Consider the following 23766-nt stretch of genomic DNA (forward strand, 5'->3'; position numbering starts at 1 on the left):
AACTCTGCATCACCTAACCAGCCTGTCCCAGCACCAGCCAAGCAAAGGAGACAACAACAACCAGACCACGAAGAGGTAGGGCTAAGCACCCCGGTAGCAAACAGGACTATGTCAAAGAATACACAGGGTGCCCAAAATGCCCAGGCTGCAAAATCTATAAGAAACTCAGACAGGAAACACAAATCTGCAATCTGACAAAAAAAAACAGATGCAGTGTGCCACCTGAATGATATGGCACTAATATGCCACAGGTTAACAGTTTGGGAGAAACATGACAAATAAGGCATGCCTAATCCTCTGGATACCTTTAGGTCAGCAGGACTAGGCTCTTCGTATCTCCACGTTTCCGTGCCACCTCACCACAACACCCAAAATCCATTGTGCGACAATCAACCTTCAGCACGACACCGGGAGGCAGTGCAGAGGGGCACAAGGGCTGGGAAACCAAGAGATTGCGGCCACAACAGCCGGAACAGCACGGAACACAGAGAGAGGTAACGTCAGGTATACACAGCCAACAAGCTGCACGAAGGGTGCGCGCTGCTGCAATAACGCGCATGCACACCAACGGCTGCTTCCGCAAACAACGCAACTGCAGATAGTAATGGCCTGTTTGTCTGTTCCAACTGTATCAAAGCACTGTTTTCTAACTGCACATAGTAACAGTTGCAGTTTTAATTGTAAATCTTAGTAGTAGTCTATGTATTTGATTTTCTGTAGGCTATTGGCAACAATGTTTGTGTTTTAGGTAAAGAAGGGAGATGCAACGCATTCTTAATTGATGTGCATCTTTGGGAACATGAATTCTATGTGGTTCCATGTCCTACAGGGAAAGATTGTTAGCTGGAAGGAGCCGTGGGGCCCACGAAGTAACAATAAAACCCTCTCTTCACACTTACGTTTTGAGGGTCAATCATTTCATATGGTCCTTTTAAAATGCTCTCACTATGCTTTAGCTTGGTCTTTCAGAGCCGTAACACATGGTACTGCCCTTTCTCCAGGTATATACGTGTTGAATAAGGTCTAGGATTCAAATTTAATATTCCTGCAAGTCCATCGGGATCAGGACCTTAAGGGCAACAATCAGTAGTATAGCCAACATCCCTTTTCGCTCGCAGGTATTGAGGAAGGACTCAGTTGTTCGGCGGTGGCGTGGCAGAGGCTTTGCAGCCACGTTGGAATGTTTTTTTAATTTTGCTTTGGTTTTTTAACAGAATGGATTGAACCACCTCGGGTGCAAAAAGCATTGTAGCCCGTTCCAGCCTGGGCAAAATATCCCACGGCCCTCCTTGTATACCTTAGATCATGGTGCAAGCTTTGCACTCGCCACTGGCTAGTGATATTTGACTCTTGGCGAGTAAGAAAAGGTGTGCTGTATGTATGTATAGAATTGAGGTGGCGAGTGACATTTTAAGGATGGCCAGTGGCATGCAAGTTGAATTTTTAATTCCTCCCTTATATTATTAGCACATGGAAATTTTATCGAATCAGAATCCTCAGTATTTGGTCAAAAACTACTGATACTTACTGCATTTGAAGTATTATGATCACAGAAGCAGACTGGGAAACAGCAGAAAGCATTTCTCTGAAATCAAGAAATAGCTATGCAATTTCCCAGCAATATGTTTTCAACAAGACACTCCATCTCTGCCAGAACCTTCATTTGCACAGAGCCTTTCGACATGACAAGCAACATCCAATGGAATAAACTATATTAAAAGCTAAAACATGCAAAATTGATTTAATGATCATCTAAAGAAACGGTTTACTTTTACATTACACATAGTTAAATCAAGTGTGCAACTAAAATGCTTCATTTAGAAAGACAACCTTGTTATTTAAATACTACAAAACAAGAATACAGTTAATTTACAAACACGTTTATTCCCTTTACTTTACCAGCTATTAAACTAGCATTATATACCTCACCATCACCACTCCAAAACCTATATTGCCATTAGCAGTATGTGCTAATAGATTGATAGACCTTGGGAGCGGCCATTATTGCTTGGGATAATATTGTAATGTTCTTTCTTCCTGCCTTGCATCAATGTGATGTCATGATAGTTCAGAGAGTGGAATGAGGTGCGAGTGCTGCCCGCTGGGTGTTCTTTGGAGGACAGCTGGAGAGAAGCTGGCTGTTTGAGAGGGTGTGCCAGTGGATGTTCCCCCAATGTACTGGAGGCACGTCCCCTGCAACCTGTGGGCGTACCTATACTGTACTGTAACCATTAATGAAGAAGCTTTCCTTTTCTTCCTGCGGCTCCTGGTCATACGTGGAAAGACCACTTAGCAACAGCCCTTCTCCAACGTATGGCCCTCGTAATCTTAGTACAAACTGATTTCAAACTACATGTAACGGTCAAGCCCAGCTCACACTTTATGGGAGAATGTGGGAGGTATTGACACGATAGTTCAACACTTTCAAACAGGGTTCGAAATTGCGGGGAGTTGGGAGCTATCTAGCTCCTGCTTGTAGCCTAGAAGAGCCTTGTTTGCTTGGCACCAACAGCTGCCAGGAGCTACTATTGGGTCCCCGAGCCAAATGAAGCTAAACAAACGCACCTATGGGAATTTAACTCTGTGCATTTGGGACAATCTATTAATACGAATTAGGATTTATCTATATAACAAATAAATAAAAAGGCATTAAAAAATAAGCAAAATGTTGCGTTTAAATCTTATGTTGAAGTTAAAGTTACGGATCGCCATGTACTAGCTCCTGGTTTCCCGTTGGTAGCTCCTGCTCAATGGTTAATGCAGGATACCCAGGAGCTGCTTTTAGCTCCTGCTTATCAAATCTTAGTTTCAACCCCTATCAAAGGTTTATTATGACGGAGTTCTTGTGTCACTCACGCTATTTCCTGTACATCGCATACTACTATTAAGAATTATCTATTGTAAGAGAGCACCTGCAGCAGTTCTCGATATACACATTGAAGTTATTTATGGAGTCAGGACTGTACACAAAATGTTGCTGTGGCTGAAGTATAAACGTTGCTGAGAAGTAACAGAAAGCCCTGCATGCAGAGGCGTTGCTAGGGTGGGGCTAAGGGGGCTATAGCTCCTGATCTTTTGGTTGTAGCCCTGGATAGAATCTCAGGAGTTACAACCAAAAGGCTAGCTAGCTCCCAGTCCCAATAGTTCCGGCATCAGCATAGCCCCGGGTCTTTTCCAGGCCTAGCAACACCCCTGCCTGCATGCGATGCATTCCGAAAGGCAAAGCTTGGAATGACCCTTCCCAGTGACGCTGGCCACTCCTGTGTGCTAGTGTTTACCCACTTACGCTAGAGAGGGTTTTTTGTAATTGCAAACATGAGCGTAATTTTATGGGGGGGTAGGGGTGTTTGTCCCCCCCAACTTTCATGGCATACCATTTTGTCCCCATTAATTTGGCTGGGGCACCTTTTCTTCACATGCCAAGTCACACCCCACCTCCCCCCAACATTTTCAGCAAAGTTACTCCACTGATTGCAAACTGTATCGTAAAGGGCCCAGGAGAGAGGTTCTGCACACATCGGATAACACAAACTAACATGTAGGGAAGGTTTCACCTTCACACTGGATTGGAGTCACTGATGGTGTTATTTCATTATCGGGCTATATGACCATAGTTCAAATTTGAATGGCTCATCTACACGTGCATTATTTGATGAACTTATCAAAAGAATAAAATAAATCTCAGCCCACACTCAATTCATGCTCTACGCGCATCGAAAAGCAGAGGCTCCACCTGCCTGCTCTCTGTTACAAATAGAGCCATGCAATAGCAAAGCCAGAACGTCTACGTTTGTACACGGCGGTCCATCCCTCGATGTTGCCAGAACACGACTGCAGCTGGAGAGCTTTATGGTCGAGCTGCAATAAGCTTTCTCCGACACACTGGCATGTTTCTCTGTGCCTGCCGTTCATGTAGAATAGTGGGATTGATGGCATGAAGGATTGCTCGAGTTCGTGAGCAGCCTTCAGGCCAAAGGGCCATTCTTCTTTCTCCTCCCTGCCTCGTGGCTGCAAGGGAAGGAGTGTACAAGATCTACTCGTGATCTCACGGAGTATGACAACATGGGACACAAGGACGCAAGGATGGGCTAATGTGACTTCTTCTAACACCCGAACTCTGAGATGTATTCAGAAATAATGCCATCTCTACCAATCCGTCCTACTTTGGTAAGGTTTCTTCAGTACAATGATAATGGGAGGCCATTTTAAAAGCTGCTTCAACAAAAGCGATGCAAGTGATAAACTTCATGGACAGGAATACACCAACTTGCAACAACACTCATTTGGAAGCCAAAATGTTCCCCATGTAATGGAATGCAGATATTCATACCCTATAATGCATTCTATTTGACACAGCTCAGCGCTCCCTTTTCACACGTTAGGAAACCACACAGATGCATAGATTCATACACATACACACATGCAAATGCATATAATATACTAAAAATATCGTCTCCATGCATCTGCTACAGGGGTAAAAATGTCAAGTCGCAAGCTACTAGCCAGGCATAAAAAGTCGCCCACCCCCTTCACTTCTGCACATGCACAGAACACATAGTTTCCTACTTATAATAAAGAGTCAGTTATCACAAGTTATAGAATATATAGTGAAAATATTTAGACGCCAAATTAAGCAGCACAAGAGCACATTGATTACATCACTGGAAACTAGAGCACACTGATGACATCATTGATTACATCACTGGAAACTAGAGCACACTGATGACATCACAAATGGCATCACATATCCTACCACACTTATGGCATCACTTACGTCATCATCGATGGCGTCACTGGTAGCACAAATTACAAATGAAAGTGAAAGATGTGAAATTGAAATAAAAACACTACTACACATAAAACACTCAAGTTTATGGATTCAAGAGCTTTACTTGGCTTATTTTCATATGTACCTCCTCAAACTTCAAACAAATGTCACTTTTCGGCTGTAAGATTCTAAAAATCCTTAGTCAGATAGTAATAGATGAGCATCTACTAACAAAAGGAAATGCCAGTGCCGTTATTTGATTTCAACCTCCTGTACTACAATTGACACCTTTTGCATGAAAGCCATTACCATTATGTTGCACTCACAAACTATGTGAAACGTAGTACCTTCTGCCTTCAGGATATGTGGAAAGGTAGTCTGTATGTAAACAGTCACATGTTACCAAGTCCACACCATACGCTTGCAAAGCATGGTGATAAAATGAAAACAATTCTGTAGTGTAACTAGGACTTTGTAGCATTCCAGAGAAGGATGGCAACGTAAAAGAGAGAACAGTTTACCAAATCGATTTGTGTTTATATCGCAACTAATTTCTATTCCACCAAAAAGAAGGGAGGCCCATAACAGGCAAATTGCTGACGTCTTGGTAGAATTAAGGATAAAAGTCAATCTTGAGCAATTATAGTTATATGTTTGGAGATAAAATAGGTTAAAACAGGGAAAGATGATGCATGCAATTATGTAATATAACTTGTGCTCTTTATACTTGTATAGAAAACTTTAGTTTTTCTGAACCGTGAGGTAAATTCTGAAAGGCTTGCTTTATTTTTACAGACGTTTCTCGTTTATTTCAGGAAATAGTGCTAGCTGTATCAATTCTTTCTACTTCGGACAAGTTTCTTCAGTAAAATAACAATGACACAGAACAGCCACAATTAGATCCTGCTCCACCATGGCACTACCGGATCTACTGAATTAGAAGGCGAATAACCCAAGGGCTCCAGAGACAGCAGTTAGTATCAATCGTCCTCCTGATCACTTCGCTACAGATCCTGCTCAAGACGGTCATAAAGTGTAACACATTATGATGGATCAAGAAGGAGGGACCATGTCAATTACGCCTTCCACTGTAATGGCCAATTGTTATAAGCAGTTTCCTCTCCGCTCAGGAGACTCCGTACCCTAAATTATCCATCAGCATGCACTGCATTAACACACACCAACATTCAGATTGAAATTAATCTAAGAAACTTCAGGTTTCCCTTCACATCATACTCTGTGATTCACGGAGGTCCCTAGCCGACACTTGTCCCCAACTGACCAGCTTCTCTCCTGCTTGACTGCGCTTCAGGCCCTCCACTCCCAGAACCAACACTCCCATCAATCTGTCACCCAACATCTATCACCAGCAGACATTTATTTGACTCTTGGTTCATCTACATTGCCATTTATACGTAGCCGCATTTGAAACAGTGATTTGTCAATTGAGCACACCCGAGGGTCCACCTGATGGATGGACATGCATTACAATAGGTAATGGATGTGACTGCCAAGTTTGCAAGCTGATTGTGTTTTGTCTTTGTTCAAGCTGCTTAGCGTTAGGATTAGGGTGCTGCAAGTGGTATTGCTAGGTCCAAAGAGGAGCAGAATACTTTGTTGGAATTCTCACTTTCCAAGAAGCAGGCACTCAGGACTCCTGCAGGGAGGAAAATTGACTTTCAGGGTACTCAGGTGGGTGGAGCTAGCAACAGTTTTTTCTCTAGAGAACTGGGTGTCCCGGAGACTCATGATGGCACAGACGACGAGGTCTGTATTTATCTCTATAGGCAACTATGATTTACCACCATCACGTTTGATTCCAATATAAAACACTTGCATACTGCAATAACGAGATGGTACAGACAAGAGGACATGAGCTGAATGTATCTGTGTCTTATCTGGCAATTGTGCATGTAACTGCATGTTAGTCATTGTGCATGTGCTCTGCATGTAAAGTAAAGCAGAGCCCTCAACTGTAGACAGTTGCCCCGGGGATTGATAGACTATTTATAATACCCATGCCCCCTCTTGCACCGCCATCCATAGAATATAGGCTGTATTATACAGCGAAGTCCCACTAAAAATGTGATCCGGCTGTCACACAGTCACTGACATAGCAGTCTTCGCTGCGCCTAAGAGCAATAAGCGCTGCATGATTGCGAATGTTTTTCCCTAGTCATCTCTGCTCATCACTGAATTCCAATTACTGTTTGTACGCATTGTATTGCTCCATTTTACATGTTTGCACAGAGTATTGTCTTCCAAAGGGCGTTCATCCACTGCAGCGCTTCGAAGCCACAACAATGGCAGTATGCGCTATACAAATAACATAACAAAAATAGCTGCATCATGCATAAACTAAATCAAGACAAAAATCGCATTACAATAACACACCTGCAAATGCATGAAATTGAGATTCATAATTAACATAAATTCATTTTCCCTATCCTTATAACGCTAGTTAAAACGTCTCCTACATGACCCTCATATCAAAAACTTGAATAACTACTATACACTGAACTCATCCTAATAGCAATCTTTATTATCCAAATGCAACAGATACATTTGGAGACTCAAATTGGCTTAATTGCAAGTACTTAAGTACATTTGATAGAATGAGGACTTGTACTGTACAGATAAATGTAAGGTTCCATTTTGACACCCTCTAAAAGTGCTCGTTTTATCTTGCAGAACCGTAGAATTGTCAAGGGTTCATAAAAAGAAGTTCACCTCTGCAACCGAGAGCGAGATTGTCAAAAAGTGGCAGAGCACATGAGCAAAAGAAAAGAAAATGCCTTCTATCGTCAATGTGTGCCAATTTGCAGTTGCATACTACTTTCCCCATTTTAATTTTATTTTAATGGAAGGAGGTCAATCTTAACCTAGTGTAAAATATGGGGTCTTCTGTTCTCGAAATTAGATTTAGGTAGGAGGGTTGAGATTCCCCCAAAACAAGGACTCGGGTTTCGTCTGTACTGGAAGGTCAATGTCCCTGTTCATAAGATCAATTGCAAGTTTGCTAGAGAAGCAATTTTGTGTTACTAGGTATATGCTCTCTTCCCTTCCCAATTTGCTTATGCACTTAATATCCTGCAACCAGATAATCTTGCTCAAAAAATTAGAAATCAAATTCTCTCACTCAATTTGTGCATAAGGAATCGTGCCATGGAGCAAGATTTTTACCCCAAAACGAAACTGAAGGCTGTTCTTAGAGCAATGCATCCCAAAAAAACCTTCTCTTTCCTGATTTTCTTTGGCCTTCAAGAACAGGAGATGTGAAATCAGATAGTGCTCATCTATGATATGATATGGCATTTGTAACAAGCCTATACACAAGTGTTTCAAGGCGCAACGAGGCAAGGAAGGGGGAACAGAGGGATGACAGAGACAAAGATCTTACCAGGCCAAGTGACATTGAGATCGCACAAGTGCAGGGAAGGTGGGAGGGGAAAAGTGCCAGGAGAAGGGGGAGGGGGCAATGCTTTTGTTGTGTTGAAAACCATTGCACATTACTTGATAGTACTGGATTGCAGCCATTCCCAGTGTCTATTGTGGACCAACTTGACAGTTTCTGGCACGTACATCCAAAAATGAAATAGGCCTGTAACTATGTGGTGCAGATACATCTGCCTTTTTAAAAAGTGGAATATATCTCCACCTTTGTCCCTGAGCTCAGGATGCTCGCACTATTCTTGATCATTTGTAAGAACACCGTTAGAATCTCTGCCCAAATAAGGCGTTTGTTTATCAGATCGGGTGGAATCGTATTGAGCCCCGGGGCTTTGGCTTTTTTAATGACCCAATCGATGTAAAGTTTCTCAAATACTGTAAAATCACAATTTTCCATAATTTGTGCGATTCATTTTCTAGGGCTATAAAAAGAGAGACTAAACCAAATCAACTTGTTGAAAGTTTTCTTCTTCACCAATGAATAGTTTCCTGTTTGTGCCTTGCGTTCCCTACATTGGCCACACTTGTTTGTTGAATTGGTATGTTTTTAATTTGTGCTAAAAGATTAAGGAAAGCGATCCTGCACTCTTCATCAAACCATTTTGTAAGCTGGTGGAGGTCTGCTTGTTTGCCACTTTTTAAAAAAGTTTTGAAACCGGCGTTTCTCAGAACCTCTACTGATTTGGTGTATGCCTGTATTTTCAATTCATGGGTACCAATGCCTCCTAAATGTGATCAAAAAAGGAGATCCCTTCAACTATGTAGTAAAGCTTAGCTCATCTGCACTAACATTTATTTTTATTCTGTTTTAGTGCGTACCCTATCCAGAGAGTCTTAGAGCACCTTACAAGGTTCAAAAGTAAAAGGGGTGCAACGACTGCTTGGGTGTCATCACTTCACCCTTAGGGGGAGCCCCATTCTATGAAGCTAGGGAGGTGAGACTGCTACCCAATAGGCCCCCTGAGAGAGATACTCACCTCTAGGATATCATTGGGAGGGATCAACCTCACCCTATGGGTCTAAGGACAACTATCCAGGGAGAGCGCGGTATGCTTCCCATCAATACCACTGACCTAACCCTCCCTTACCTTGCCATCCCATGTCCATGTGTCAGGTACATCAAAGTAGATTTAAGTTACTTACCTGTAACTATTGTTCTCCAGCATGGGTCAGGCATATTATTGGTTCGTGTCCATACCCGACTGGTCTTCTTGGGTTACCTCCGATTGACTGCTGGATTCTCCCTGTGAGATATCCAAGTCTTTATCTGAGATAATCTCACAGGATAGATCAACTGCTTCATTATGAAAAGTTTGACCTTCACATTTATCTAAGATACGTAATGAGGCTTCTTCTTCTTTAAATGTTTCTTTGCTGGAAGATTGTATATCCACTTCTATATAAACTGAAAGGTTCATCAAAATTTCATGTTGAGCTTTTACCTCGGTAGTTAAGGTTTTCCTACGATCTTTGGAAGCTGCATCTTGTTCCTTTGTTAACAATTGTTCTTTTTTCTGTATCACAGTTTTTTCCCCGTTGTTGTCGATGTTATCCCCTTCGTAGCAGGTATTGTTAAATTTCTCAGAAAGGCTCTCGAGCCTCTTTTCATTGTTTTCGTTTTCTTTGAGGATGTGGGCCCTCTTTTTGCTTGATTACTCTCGCTCTTCGGGTGGATGTTATTCTGGTTGGTCTTAAACCGGTCAAAAATAGGAAAATATGCAGGTCCTTGTGCTATAGGATATGCGCTCAATTTCAAATTTTTTCTGTGCAGTTTCCGGAACTCTTGGCTTCGGATCACTTTTCCATGGAGCTTGCTGTGATCGTGGTACGTTATCTTGTTGTTTCTGTACTAATTCTCTTTGTTTTTCTAGTGTCGAACCTATTTTCTCAGTTATAAGTTTATCCTCTAGATCTGTTTGTGGTTTCATTGAATGAGGTATGGCAATTTGGCTCTCTTTTTCCTGTTTGTTGAGCTGTTGTGGGGGAGGGCTTTGCTTTAGGTATGTGTCTCTATTTCTGGATTGTTTGTTTAAGAGCATCTCCAACAATGCTGTGGTCATAAGCGCCTTGTCTGGCCGATCATTCCTGGCAATGTCAAACAGTCTGCATTGCCATTGGTTTGATATTTCGGCTTCCGTGTCTAGTCTGGTCTGAATTTTAGTAGCAAATGATTCTAGATATATTTGTTTGGTGTGAATTTAGAGCCAATAATGTTTTATCTTTCATCTTTAATCGAATCTCCAATAGTTTCACAGAGTTTGAGAAATGTCACAAGTGCATGACGCGACGCTGCCATCAGCATATTTTTTAATTCGATCATTGTGGTGTGGATGACTTCCTGATGCACTTCACACGGCTGGGCGTTTTGACACTTCGTTCTCGTAGTATTTTGTCAATCTCTTTCCATTAAGCTGCTGCCATTCCACGCATCCACAATGTCTATTTCTTCTTTTATCAGTCCGAGTTCCAAGCTGTCGGCTGCCTACATGGCGTTGTTCGTGTCGTGGGATTAGATATAGGATGTATGGGTGTGGAAGTCATAGCGGATTCCAGCAGATTTATTTTCGTTGGTAGTGGCATGCCAAAAACCTCCTTACGTTTTTCATGATTCCTCATTAAAGCTTCTATCTCTAATGTCCAGCGATGGGCGCGCCATGCGCCTATTATATATGATCGGTGGTAATGCAGAGACAAATGTTTTATTCTTTTGGTCAAATTTGTGTTGCCATAAGCGTTTTTTCTTGAATGGCTCTGTTTTTTTTGGCTCATTACTGGCGTTGTATTGCGCTCCATAAAATGGCATCATGTCTCTTTATTGGAGATCTTCCTCTCCTCATTGTCAATATGTTGTGCCAGCTCCTGTTTCAGGCTCGCCATCTGAAGGTCGCTCTTTGTGGTGTCAACCGAAGCTTGCCTATCGCCTGAACCGTCTTCCTTACTCCGTTGGGTATAAATCCAATCCGCGGCTTTCTCCCTGATAATTTCTTCCCGCTTGTATTGATGTTGCGCTCTCTCATCGTTAATATTCTTTTCAGCCACCTTGGCGGCTGTGGGCTCGTTGAAATCGGCCTGTTGCGTGTCGGAGGGGTGGCTGGACTGGCTTTTGTCTGACTGGGCTTTTTCAATGTTTTCTGTTAACCCTCCATCCTCCTCCACTAGGATCAGTATCTGCTCGCGCCGCGGTTCGCTTTTAAGCTGCGGCAGTGCACTAACCTGTAGAATCGGGTGTTACTCTAGAGTCGAGACACCCTTTACTCGCATCCGTTTGTATTGTGACAATAGTGGTTCAAGGAGGGCGGGGGCGGGAGTGGCGGGGGAGTCAATTGCAGCAAAAGTCTTTGCTCAATGTCTCGTGCGTGGGCCGGTGGAAGCCACCATGTTCAAACAGGCGGGACTGCTTACTGCACACTGGAAACCACTAATCCAGATCAAAGTGATCTAAATCCCAACAGTCTCTAGTCGGGAGGCAGCACTCGCTCCTACAGGAGCTTCGTTGCGCACAAAAAAGAAACTTCCCAGATCAAAAGGAACCCAGTTTCAACAGTCTCTGGGGAAGGCTCTTAATAGAAATGTTTTAATTGTTTGCATCAGCAGGTTAGAATGTCAGGCTTAGCCAGATCGCAGGCTCCAATGCGGCAAATCAGAAGCCCACACAATCTACAGAACGTGTTGCCTAGGCTTGTTTATTACTGTGGCGCTGCCCGATGACGGGCCTACGCGGCGGCGTGACGTTTCACGCCGCCGCGCTAAGTATAAATAAAGGGGGCGTTCCCGGCCGCATCAGAGCGACCGGGAAGCCCGAACACGAAGGACTGGTGTCTGGTGGTTCCTTCATGTGTCGGGGGTTTGCGGCATCGCGTGGGGGCTCTGACCCGCCCCCAACAGTGGCGACGAAGCGGTGAGGGAGACCCGGGCCCGGTGGTGAAATATCTGGCAGATACATTTTTCTAAACAAAGCGGATCGGATTTTCGTTTCATCTCATGCCGGGTCGCGGGACGCACACGCGGCCGGCGGCCATTTTGTTCAGAGGCCGTGAAACTTCACGAGGCTCCGGTTTGGAGCGTGGGGTTACAACTGGCCTAATTTTTGGACACTTTAGTACCAGGAGGCCTACCCTGCACGCCCATGTCTAATTTGTGGATTTTAACCTGTTTTTGGGTCTTTTACGTCGTGTGAAAGCCAGGAGAGGACTGATGTGACAGGGCCAATCCACCATCTTTGGCTCAATTTTTGGAACTTCTAAGTCCATTTGGAAAGTGGCAACGTGGATCCACGGTATTCTTTGTCCCCTTCATCATCAAGCCTGGCTGCTCTGGATAACTGTGTTTTTGGACATCCACTGGTGCTTTATCCGGATTCCTCCCCGTGTTGGGACTGCTGTGTACCCGGGAAGGAGGGGTGAGGTGCACTGTGTCGGTGGGTGTCTGAGTTGCGGCCCTCAGGACAGTAGGTGGGGGTGCCTGTGCGCTCAAGCCCATGGGCGACTCTGAGGATTCGGACAGTGGTGGTGCAGCAGCGTCCCTCCCCCGCGATCGTGGCCAGGCAGCGGCTCAACAACAGGCCGCCCTACCTCCCGTGATCCAAGGCCTTGAAGGACCGCCACCTGGACAACCGGGTTTTCCCATTATGGCCCAAGCAAGAGCACCCGCGGCCCATGCCGCCCTGCAGCCGATTCCGGAATTCGATGCGTCAGGCCCACCCTCGAGCATGGGGCCCCGATGGAGAAGATGGGTGAGTCGCCTCGACATGTATTTCAGGGCTGCTCAGGTGACAGATGATGACAGCAGAATTGCTACCATGCTGTATTCGGCAGGGCCGACAGTCCAGGAGATATTTGAATCGCTTGCTCCTGTCAACAACTCTTATGATGCGGCCAAGGCGGCCCTCCTAGCACACTTCCTTCCCCTGGCGAACGTGGACTATGAGAGGTTCGTCATGCTCTCGGCGAAGCAGAAGGAGGAGGAGACGCTGGACACTTTTTATGGTCGCTTACGCCGCCTCTCCCTCGGTTGTGCATGGGGGGATGCAGACGACATGATTCGCAACATGCTAATCCAGGCATGCTCCTCCGGCAAGCTCAGGAGGCAAGTCCTGAGAGAGCCGGGCCTCACGCTGCCCCGTATTTTGGAGCTGGGCAGGTGCCACGAGGTAGCAGAGGCGCGAGCCAACAAGATGGAAGCTGGGTCTCGGTCGGTGAGGTCGGAGGAGGTGTGTGTCGTGTGGCGGGGTGGCCGAGGAGTGAGACGCCCGGGTGGAGGACCCCGAGACAGGGCTGGGAGAGCCGGGGAGTCGTGCCAGAAATGCGGATACGACCTCCCTCATGTGGCAGAATGCCCAGCGGCTGGAAAAACCTGTGGGAGGTGTGGACTGGCCGATCATTTCTCGAGAGTGTGTCGGGCAGCCACGCCGGTGATGGTGCCGAGAGTTCAGGCACGGACATGGGCTCCGCGCCAGAGCCAACAGACCAGTATTGCCCAGGTGGAACAAGGGGAAGTTGAGTCCCATCCGGAAGGAGCCGAGGAGGAAGACGAGGAAAACATCTTTTTCGTCTCAAGCGTGGGAGTGCTTAAAGGAAGAAGCCGGAGACAGCCGAGATGTATGGTCGAGATCAATCACTCCCCAGTCCCAGTGCTCGTTGACACCGGCGCCTCTGTCAATGTGATGGCCAGAGGGCACTATGACTCCCTCAAACCCCTCCCGGGTCTGGTCGCACCGAAGGCCCGCATATTTGCGTTTGGGGGTCAGGAACCGCTACCGCTCGACGGTGCCTTCGTGGCAGACGTGGAACATGATGGCTCGCAAATCAGGGCCCGATTTTATGTGACCCCGGTGAGCAACAATACCCTGCTCAGTTGCGCAGCTGCGGAGGCCTTAGGTATCGTCAGCTTTGCATACTCCGTCCACCTGGAGGACATTAACGATCTCCCCGACAAATATGCTGCACTCTTCAGTGGGATCGGAAAGATGATCGGGGAACCAGTTCGATTACACATCGATGAGTCAGTACAGCCCATCGCATTGAAACACCGACGAGTACCTTTTCATTTAAGGGAGCAGGTCAATAAGGAGCTGGACAATTTGGTGAGCTTGGACATCATCGAAAAGGTTGAGGGCCCGACCCCCTGGGTGTCCCCGATCGTGGTGGCCAGAAAGCCCAAGCAACCCGACTCGGTACGCATTTGCGTGGACATGAGGCTCCCCAACAAAGCGATCAAAAGGGAACGCCATCTTACTCCAACGATCGATGATATCATTGCTGATGTTCAAGGGGCTCAAGTGTTCTCGAAGCTGGACCTCCGAGCCGGATATCACCAGGTCGTCCTTCATCCAGAGTCCCGGTACATAACAACGTTTACCACCCACCGGGGACTATATCGGTACAAGCGGCTGAGTTTTGGAGTGTCGTCTGCCGCTGAAGTGTTCCAAAACATCATCAGGGGCGCCCTAGCAGATCTAGAGGGCGTCCTCAACATCAGCGATGATATTCTGGTGTTTGCCAAAACCGAAGTGGATCACATGAAGAGGCTCGAGGACACTCTAAGACGACTTCAATCGTTGGGCCTCACCCTGCACAGGGAGAAGTGTGAGTTCATGTGCCCCTCGATTGAATTTTTTGGCTTCATATTCAAGGAGGGGGGGGTGTCGCCAGACCCGAAGAAGGTGCAGGACATCAAAGCGGCAAAGGCCCCCGAGTCTGTGACGGACGTGAGGAGCTTCCTGGGGATGGTAATGTATTGCGGGCGGTTCATCCCGAACTTAGCCTCAAGATCCGAACCACTCCGGGCGCTGACCAAGAAGGAGACACCATGGCATTGGGGCCCTCTCGAACAGGCCGCCTTTGAGGACATTAAGGGTGCCCTCACAGCGGGAGATACTATGGCGTTTTTCGACCCCGCCTTGGAATCGGAGATTGTGGTGGATGCGAGTCCTTTCGGGCTGGGGGCAGTGTTGACTCAAGTGGACCGCAGCGGGGCTATTCGACCTGTGGCATATGCAAGCAAAGCGCTCACCGAAACGGAACAGAGGTACTCCCAGATCGAGCGGGAGGCCCTGGCAGTGCTGTGGGGCTGCAAGCATTTCCGGCTCTATGTCTTGGGACGTCCAGTAACGGTGGTGACTGATCACAAACCGCTGCTTCCGATTCTAGTGGGATCATCGTCAAAGCCACCAGCTAGAATTGAGAGGTGGATGCTCGCCCTCCTCGAGTATTCAGTCACCCTGGTATATCGGCCGGGGGCCAACAATGCCGCGGACTACCTGTCTCGTCATCCGGGAGTAGGTGGGGGAGATGGACATGACACTTGCGGAGAAGAGGCGGACAGTTATGTACGAATGGTGGTGGAGGCGGCAACGCCAAATGCGATGTCCCTAGAGGAGTTGGAGGCTGCTGCGGCTGAGGACGAGTGTTTTCGGATCTTGAAGGACACAATGCACAGTGGGTCCTGGAAGTCTGTCCTCGGAGCCGTGTCCGGGTGCACCCAGGAAGCCAGAACAGCGCTGGAGCAGTTGTGGAAGGTGAAGGAGGAGTTGTCGTTCTCCGACTCAGGGCTGTTACTCCGGGGTGACCGGATCGTCATCCGACGGTCGAAGGTGAGCGACGTGATCCGTCTCGCCCATCATGGACATCAGGGCGCCGCTAAGACCAAGGCGCGGCTCCGCTCGAAAGTCTGGTTTCCGGAGTTGGAAAAAAGGGTGGACGATTTCGTGGCGGCCTGTGTATGGTGTCAGGCGGCCTCTCCGCTGCAACGAGAACCTGCAATTGAGGCAATGCCCCGTGGCACGAGGCCCTGGGAGATCGTCCACGCTGACTTTGGTTCAACATCAGTGGGCACTCACTTCCTGGTGATAGTAGATGAACACTCGAGATACCCGGAGGTTGAGTTCGTCGAGTCGGTGGCTTTTGAGCATGTGGTGGTGGCCATGGAGAAGATATTTGCGGCCCATGGTTTCCCCCACACTCTATGCTCTGATAATGGATCGCCCTTCCAAAGTGAGCGGTTCTCCGAGTTGATGGAGAGCTGCGGAATACAACACAGGAAGATCTCCCCCCTGTGGCCCCGTGCAAACGGGGACGCCGAGAGACTGATGAGGACCCTGAATAAAACGTTCCGAATTGCTCAGGGGCAGGGGCAATCCCTACAACACGCCCTCTATCAGTTTCTGCGGGTGTACCGCACCACCCCACATGCCGCCACGGGAGTGGCACCCGCCGAGGCATTATTCAAGAGGTGCCCCAGGGGACTGCTGCCGGAAGTGGGGGAGAAAGAACCAGGGGTCATCGATAGTCCGCGGGTGGAGGCGGAAAGACGAGTCCGAACTGAACAGGAGAACCTGCGCAGGGGTCTCCGATCTCAAAGACTTGAACCGGGAGATGAGGTCCTGATCCGGAATCGACACCCTTACGGGAAGCTATCGCTCTCCTATGAACCGGAGCCTTTGGATGTAGTGGCAGTGAAAGGATCCATGGTGACGGCCTCGGATGGACGGTCGGCTGTCACCCGAAACGTGAGTTTCTTCAAGAAACTGGGTGATTCACGAACTGAGACCCCGCCCGAACCTGATCCACCAGACATGCCTGCTGACGGAGGTCTATGGGGCGAAGGACCCGAATCCCCAGTCCGGGGAGACGCGGCAGAAGGACATCACGTGCCGGAGGTAGGCCGGAGGTACCCCCAGAGGGCTGGGCGAGGGAAACCTGCCTACCTCAGCGAATATGTTGTGGGACGATTGATTCGCGAACTGGGGTGATAAGATCTGGGTGGATGACATTAAAGGGGTTTTTGTTTTGGGTGTGCAGTAGTGTTTATGTTAGATGTGTGGTTTTCCTGGTTAATAAAGTTACTGTTAATCCATGTTCGTGTTCCTCCCGGAAAAGGAGGAGTGTGGCGCTGCCCGATGACGGGCCTACGCGGCGGCGTGACGTTTCACGCCGCCGCGCTAAGTATAAATAAAGGGGGCGTTCCCGGCCGCATCAGAGCGACCGGGAAGCCCGAACACGAAGGACTGGTGTCTGGTGGTTCCTTCATGTGTCGGGGGTTAGCGGCATCGCGTGGGGGCTCTGACCCGCCCCCAACAATTACCATGAATAACGCTCTGCAATATGAAAGAAAAAAAAAGGAAGTGTGCAGTCGAGAAAAGACAAATAGCTGCTTGCCAATTGGGTTGCACCGCCACTTGTACTGTACTCCAGTTTTTAACAGGTGCAAACAGTACAAACAGTTACAGACATATGAAGTCGATATAAGGGAAGGAGGAGCCACTGGAGCCGTTTGCCACACGCTATTATCGCGTTATGCCTTTCTCGTGCCCAAGCTTGCCAAAGATGAAGGAATGGCAGAGCAAACTTACCGCCTTGTAGCCCGCAGCCTTCAGTCTGAAGGCTGTAACACTTAGAGCCCCACTTCGCGATCCGCTTCACGTGTGGGCAAGTCTTTAGGCACAATGATGCAGGCGGAGCCTGTGTCACAGTGTAGGCAGTGAAGACACACTCAGCTAGGGAGGAAAACAGCACGTAGTCCGTAGTTCGCTGTAGACTGATGTACGTATGAGAAGGCGTAAGAGACAGGGAAACTGCTTCAGAGTATGGAAGAATCCATCATGGTCCCAATACTTAAGCCCAGGAAATATGGAAAACACTGCAAATCGTATTGCCCAATATCATTAATTAATCAGGACACCAAGATCCTTACGGCGGTCCTGGCAGAGAGACTTAAAGGAGTGATAGGAACACTGATACTCCAGGACTAGACAGGGTATGTCCCGGGAAGAACGCAACAGATAACCTGCGAAGGTTGCATGCAATCATTGAAGGCACACGAGACTGGTCAGAGGGCGAGGCAGTGATAGCCCTAGACACTATCAAGGCCTTTGACTCCATCCGATGGGAATGGCGGTTTGCCTCCCTGAGAAGTTTTGGGTTCGGCGAACGGTTTATATGACAGATCCAGATCTGCTACACTCACCTGTGGTCAGGGTGAAGACGGGTAACCATATCGCGGAACCGTTACTTATACAGAGCGGCACAAAGCAGGGGTGACCACTGTCTCCCATGCTATACATCGTAGCTTCACAGACCCTTCCGGTTTTCTTGCGAAAAGAATTGCAAGGGATGCAGGTAAATGGGGTACACCGTGTTGTATCATTATATGCAGATGACATGCTACTATATGTGCAGAATCCGGAAGACACGCTAGAGGCATACCTGGAAGTGTTAACAAACTTTGCCGACTTGTCCGGCATATCCGCTAGTAAAGAAAAGTCCTGTATATTCCCCATGGGCGGTTGGGTAGGAGTGGATGAGTCACGGCTCCCTTATCTGAGTCTGCAGTGGAAACCTAAAACCTTTAGGTACCGAGTTATAGACATCCACCATGACGTAGCGGTGACCCAACAGCAGAATACCGCAAGACCCCGAACGGGGCTGGAAGCCTCGATTAAATTCTGGGCAAAACTGCCTCTCTCACTGACAGGAAGAGTCACACTCCTTAAAATAATGTCTCTCCCCCAACTTGTATACCACTTTGTGAATGTCGATTACCTCATACCTCGACCCTTCAAGGAATTAAACACGGTAATAGGAGGGTTCATCTATGGGAGGAGGTAGAAAGAGAATCACCCTGGGCACCCTACAGAGAGAATATGAAGAAGGGGGGACTAAGACTACCAAATTTCAAACTTTATTATTTGGCGGGACAACTACAACATGTAGCGGGACGGCTGGCAGATCATGAAACTAGAGAACACACCCTGTCTGCACAAACAATAGCCCCATTCTTACTAAAAGAGGCACTCTGGTTAGACAACAGTAGGATTCCTGATCCTAACAGCAATTTAAGACTAGGTAAGAATATCTGGACTAGAACCAAGACGGTTCTCACTGGGGGAACCCTTTTCACACCAGATATCGATAGTGGCCATCTACGGGAACACAGTCAAAGACCTGGCATAGCTCAAAAAATACTGGGAAAGCAAAGGGTTAGTAACAGTGGGAGAGTTGCTGGCCCAGGGTAGAGTTCGTGGATTTCGGAAGATAGTGGAGTAGTTTGGATGCATCAGGGACAGTTCCTGACATACTCCACACTACGCACGAAGTACAAACAAAATGGCCAGACTCCCCAAACCTCACAAAGGAGGACAAAGTGCTGGAGCTCCTATATGATGTGTCAGAAGGAGGACATGAGGTGTCAAGGCTACATCAGGGTTTACTAGAAGCCAGATCAGCAGGGGCTGACCAAAGGGAATGGAGCATGAGAATCAGACACGGGCAAGGGGTTGACAGAAGCAGAGTTGTCTAGAGCTCTACTATACCCAAAAACTGTCTCAAGAAACGCAACTCTGCAGCCTTCAACATGGCCAAACTTTTCAAAATCTGCAAGGAGCTGGCCAATACTACAGCAGCATCTACCTCTTCTACACCTAACCAGGCCCTCTGCATGGCTCTGGCTTCTCATCTCACCACTAAAACCCAGGACATCCTGTCTGCACTCTCCTCCTCTTCTCCTCTCTCTCCCTCCACCTCTTGCAGGCCCTCCTTGGCCACCCCTCCCCGCTCCTCCCTCTGTCCTGTAACACATTAAGATTTCCAGACAAGTCCGGTCTATAAAAGTCTCATACAAACAGGTGACCCCCCCCTGTTCCTCCAAAACCATTAAGGACAACATTGGTTCTCTCGCTCCAGCCTTAGCCAATTTCTGAAATCCCCAATTTGCCACTGGATCTTTCCCCTCTCTTCTCAAGCACTCCCTTGTTTACCCCCTACAAAAAAGCCTTCTGCCAACCCCTCCATTCGTGCAAACTATCGCCCGACCTCCATCACTCCTTTCCTGGGCAAACTCCTGGAGATGTTGGTTATCTCTCAGCTAACCCGCCACACTGAATCTGTTGGTGGTCTCCATGACCATCAGTCTGGCTTCAGAGCAGCCAGAGGCACGGAAATTGCTCTCCTGAACACCCGTGAGGATCTGCTCTCTAATCTGGACTCTAGCTCCCCCTCTGTCCTCATTCTCCTCGACCTTTCCTTTGCATTTGACACGGTCAACCACAACATCCTGATTACTCGTCTCCGCGAGGCCCATGTCTTCATAGATCAGGCTCTGGCGTGGCTGACCTCCTTCCTCTTGGACCGACCTTCCCAGGTTTAGCTTTGGTCCTTTTACTCTACCACCTCTCACTCCACATGTGGTGTTCCCCAGCGCTCCATCCTCTCCCCCTGGCTCTTCAATGTCTATCTGCCTCCTTTGGCCCTCCTGATTCCTACCTTTTTCCTCTAACTTTCAGCATTCTGTGGATTACATGCAGCTCTCTTTCAGGCTACCGTCGGCCTCCTCCTCCTACACACTCATCCCCGACTGTCCATCCGCTATTCAGGCGTGGTGCGCCTCAAACGATCTCTGCCTTAACACCAGTAAGACTGAAATTCTTCTCATTGGGACCCCTGCTCCCACTTTTCCTCCATCTCTGGCCGCCCTCCTTGGGCCCCCTGCCGTCACCCTCTTGAGAGGCAAAAAACCTTGGGGTCCTCTTTGACTCCACTCTCTCCTTCTCTCCACACATCACAGACCTTGCCAAGATGGCCCATTTCCAGCTGTTCCTCCTCAGAAGTATTCTCCCTTTTCTCACCTTCCCCCAGAAGCTCACTGTCTAGACTACTGCAACTGTCTCTTTCTCAATCTGCATACCCCTACGCTTTGCCCTCTTCAACTCATCCAGAACAGGACCACAAGACTTATCCTTCGCCCCAAGCCCAGGGACTGCATCTCTCTGGCCCTGAAATCCCTCCACTGGCTCCCGGTGGCTTCAAGGATCAAGTTTAAGACCCTCTGCATCGTCCACAAGGCTTTGTGGGGCCGTGGCCCTCACTACCTTCAACTCTCTCTTCCCAAGTACCTTCGTTCTAGATCCCTTTGCTCGTCTACTTCTAACTCTCTGCGGGTAAGTCACTTTTCCAAGCAGAGAATGGGAGGTAGAGATCTCTCTTCTGCAGGTGCCTCCCTCTGGAATGGCCTCCCAGCCTCTCTCTGCCTTGAGCCGGATATCCTTAAGTTCCGGAAACTTCTCAAGACCTCCCTTTTCGCCTCTTTCTCGCTCCCTCTCCCCTGCTAACCTTCCCTTGCTCCGTCTGCTGACTGGCTGCTTGGTGTCCTCCGAGTCTTACAGTGCACCAGCCCCTCCACCCCCCTGCAATGCCGCCTGACCCAACTTGCACTGCCGCCTGGCTAACCTTACACTACCAGGCTGGGATTGCCTCCTGTAGTCCCAATATTCCATGCACTTAACTAGGGCCCTGCTGCTCTGGGCGCACTTCTCCCTGTATCCTCCCCCCAGCACACTTGCACGATATCAATGACACAAGACCTAGTAATATCGTTGTCTTATCCTCCCTTTGTTCCCCCTCCCTTAGCCTTGGTGCACCTTGAAACACTTGTGTATAGGTGCATAATAAAATAACAAATCAATCATGGGCAATACCAGACAGGATCATAGGACCAGCAGCCACTGTGAAAACTGTGAGCGCTGGACGACAGGCACAAGCGCTCCTGGATAGCGGCTCACAGGTGACCATCAGTGATGGTTCCTGACAGCGTGCGACTCAGCTGGGAGCAACAACCAATACGTCTGGTTATGGAAGCAACCGAACGTACCGAGCTCCCAGGGGGTTTACTGGTACAGCGCAACCTGGTGACAACAGAAGGCTCAGATCTGAAGCCATCAAGGTACCAGTCATTAATGTGAACTAAAGTACCAATGCGCTTACCAGGATGCACCATCATCCTAGAGTTCCACCTGACCGCTTCTGTAAACCCAGTGAGTGTTGCCACTGGCTCATCCAAGATGGTGCTGGATCCGAACACTTGGAGACTCTCCAATCTTGGAAGAGGAACAATTACCATTTTAGGGAGCAGCTCACCCTGCGTGTCAAGACATTCTCCACAAGGCCTTGGGACATAAGCAAAGCCCATGGAGTAGGACACCAGATCGGGGCGTCTGATGACACTCCCTTCAGGAAGAGGTTGTAACACCTGGACGCGGGATACTTGGAGTATGTACACCAGCATCTAAATAATCTTCACCTTATTACAAATGATGTAGAAAGATTTAACGGGTGAAAGCAGAATTATTGCTGCAATCCATTGGAAAATGTTTATACATGAAGGAATGATCGAAGTCGACAAATTGTAATGAAAACGTCATTATTGTTCAAGCAATTGTTTCAGGAATTAGTGAATTGAGCCAAAGGATGTCAAATGTTTGGACCAAGCAAAGTGTAACTTTTATACTAGATGAAAGTGCACTACCAGGCGCATGAACACACCAACACCTTGTCGCAAATTATGTGGAAAGATTCAAGTGGTGAAAGCAGAACTTCTTTTGCAATTATTGGATGTTTGCAGAATGTGATAGGGCTCGCCATGTAGCTTTGTACAGGGGTAAATATGGAACCCTTATAATCAGGTGACTGCTCGGATGTATTATTTATATCAATAGTGGAATGTTTCGCTGTAAATATTTGTAAATATTTGTAAGGAGAACAAAATATTTGTGCCTGATCGTATTCCTATGGTGAGACACACCCACTAGGTACAACTACACATAACTACTTTATTTAACAACAAAAAAGGTATGGGTCACCCAAGAGTTCAGTTCTTCAAAAACATGTTCACTTCAAATGCTGAATGATAGTAGTTTATATCATGAAACTATCAGTGAAAGACTGTTTCTAGGACCACGGGCAAGCAGCATCAAGGTATGTGGAAATAAAAATATTCAAGGACGATGGGTATCAAAACCATGAATAGTCATAACAAAAGTAACAGAATACAGTACTGGAAAAATATCTCCCAGGGTTTCTAGGAACATTCATTCTGGACCAACCAACGTAATAACAGAGAAGCCCTTAAAAGTACATAGGTGGACGTCATCACGCCATAGTAACAATGACGGCCAATGTTCGCACATTGTGACAAACCCATCAATAGAGTATTGTCCTTCTCTTTATAGGAATGATTTGTGAAGGCATCATGAAGTAAGATCCAGACAACAGATTCACTTTTCTAAAATAAAGCTTTTATTTCTCAAATGTCAGGATGGAGTAAGGCCTAACTTGCCCTATACCAAGGTGGGATTTCCCTACCAACAGAAACTAAGGATAGTCTGTGTCAAAGTTCAACTCAAACATCTGTCTGTGTCCAAAACCTATGCTTGCCCTCACATCTAAATCTAAGCAATGTGTAGGGATGTCAGCAACCAAAGAAACAGTGTATAAATAAAGCTCTGAGCTTCTTCCAGCTTCCAGCTGGCTTTCAGCTTTCTCGTCCCCAAGTTCACAACAGTTCCACAAAAAGACCTTGAGGATCCCCTCCCCAAGTTCAACACGATTCCAAACAGCCTTGGGTTTCCCTTCTCTAAATTCACAGTTCACAGCTACTTAAACTTTGCAAATTTTGCAATATGAAGTCAACATCCACTCTGTAACCTTTCAGGCTATCCAAGCATTCACTTGGCTTCTTCTTCTCCTTAGTCACTTTAACCCTTGTTAAACGCAACTTCA

The 23766-nt window shown here is 47.4% G+C and overlaps 1 protein-coding gene across 3 annotated transcripts in view; it reads right to left on the minus strand.

Moving 5' to 3' along the window:
* CDIP1 (cell death inducing p53 target 1) overlaps window positions 1-23766 on the minus strand; it is a 421024-nt gene that overhangs the window by 243741 nt on the left and 153517 nt on the right. Inside the window, exon 2 of one of the 3 annotated variants that reach the window (XM_069647905.1) lies at window positions 4775-4793. The exons of the other annotated variants lie outside the window; for them this stretch is intronic. The gene's annotated coding sequence lies outside the window, so the exon portion shown is untranslated. The remainder of the gene's footprint in view (window positions 1-4774; window positions 4794-23766) is intronic. 3 annotated transcript variants of the gene reach the window in all.

The sequence above is a fragment of the Ambystoma mexicanum genome, chromosome 2q, assembly GCF_040938575.1.
Source record: "Ambystoma mexicanum isolate Mex_15411 chromosome 2q, UKY_AmexF1_1, whole genome shotgun sequence".
Classification (NCBI taxonomy): domain Eukaryota; kingdom Metazoa; phylum Chordata; class Amphibia; order Caudata; family Ambystomatidae; genus Ambystoma; species Ambystoma mexicanum.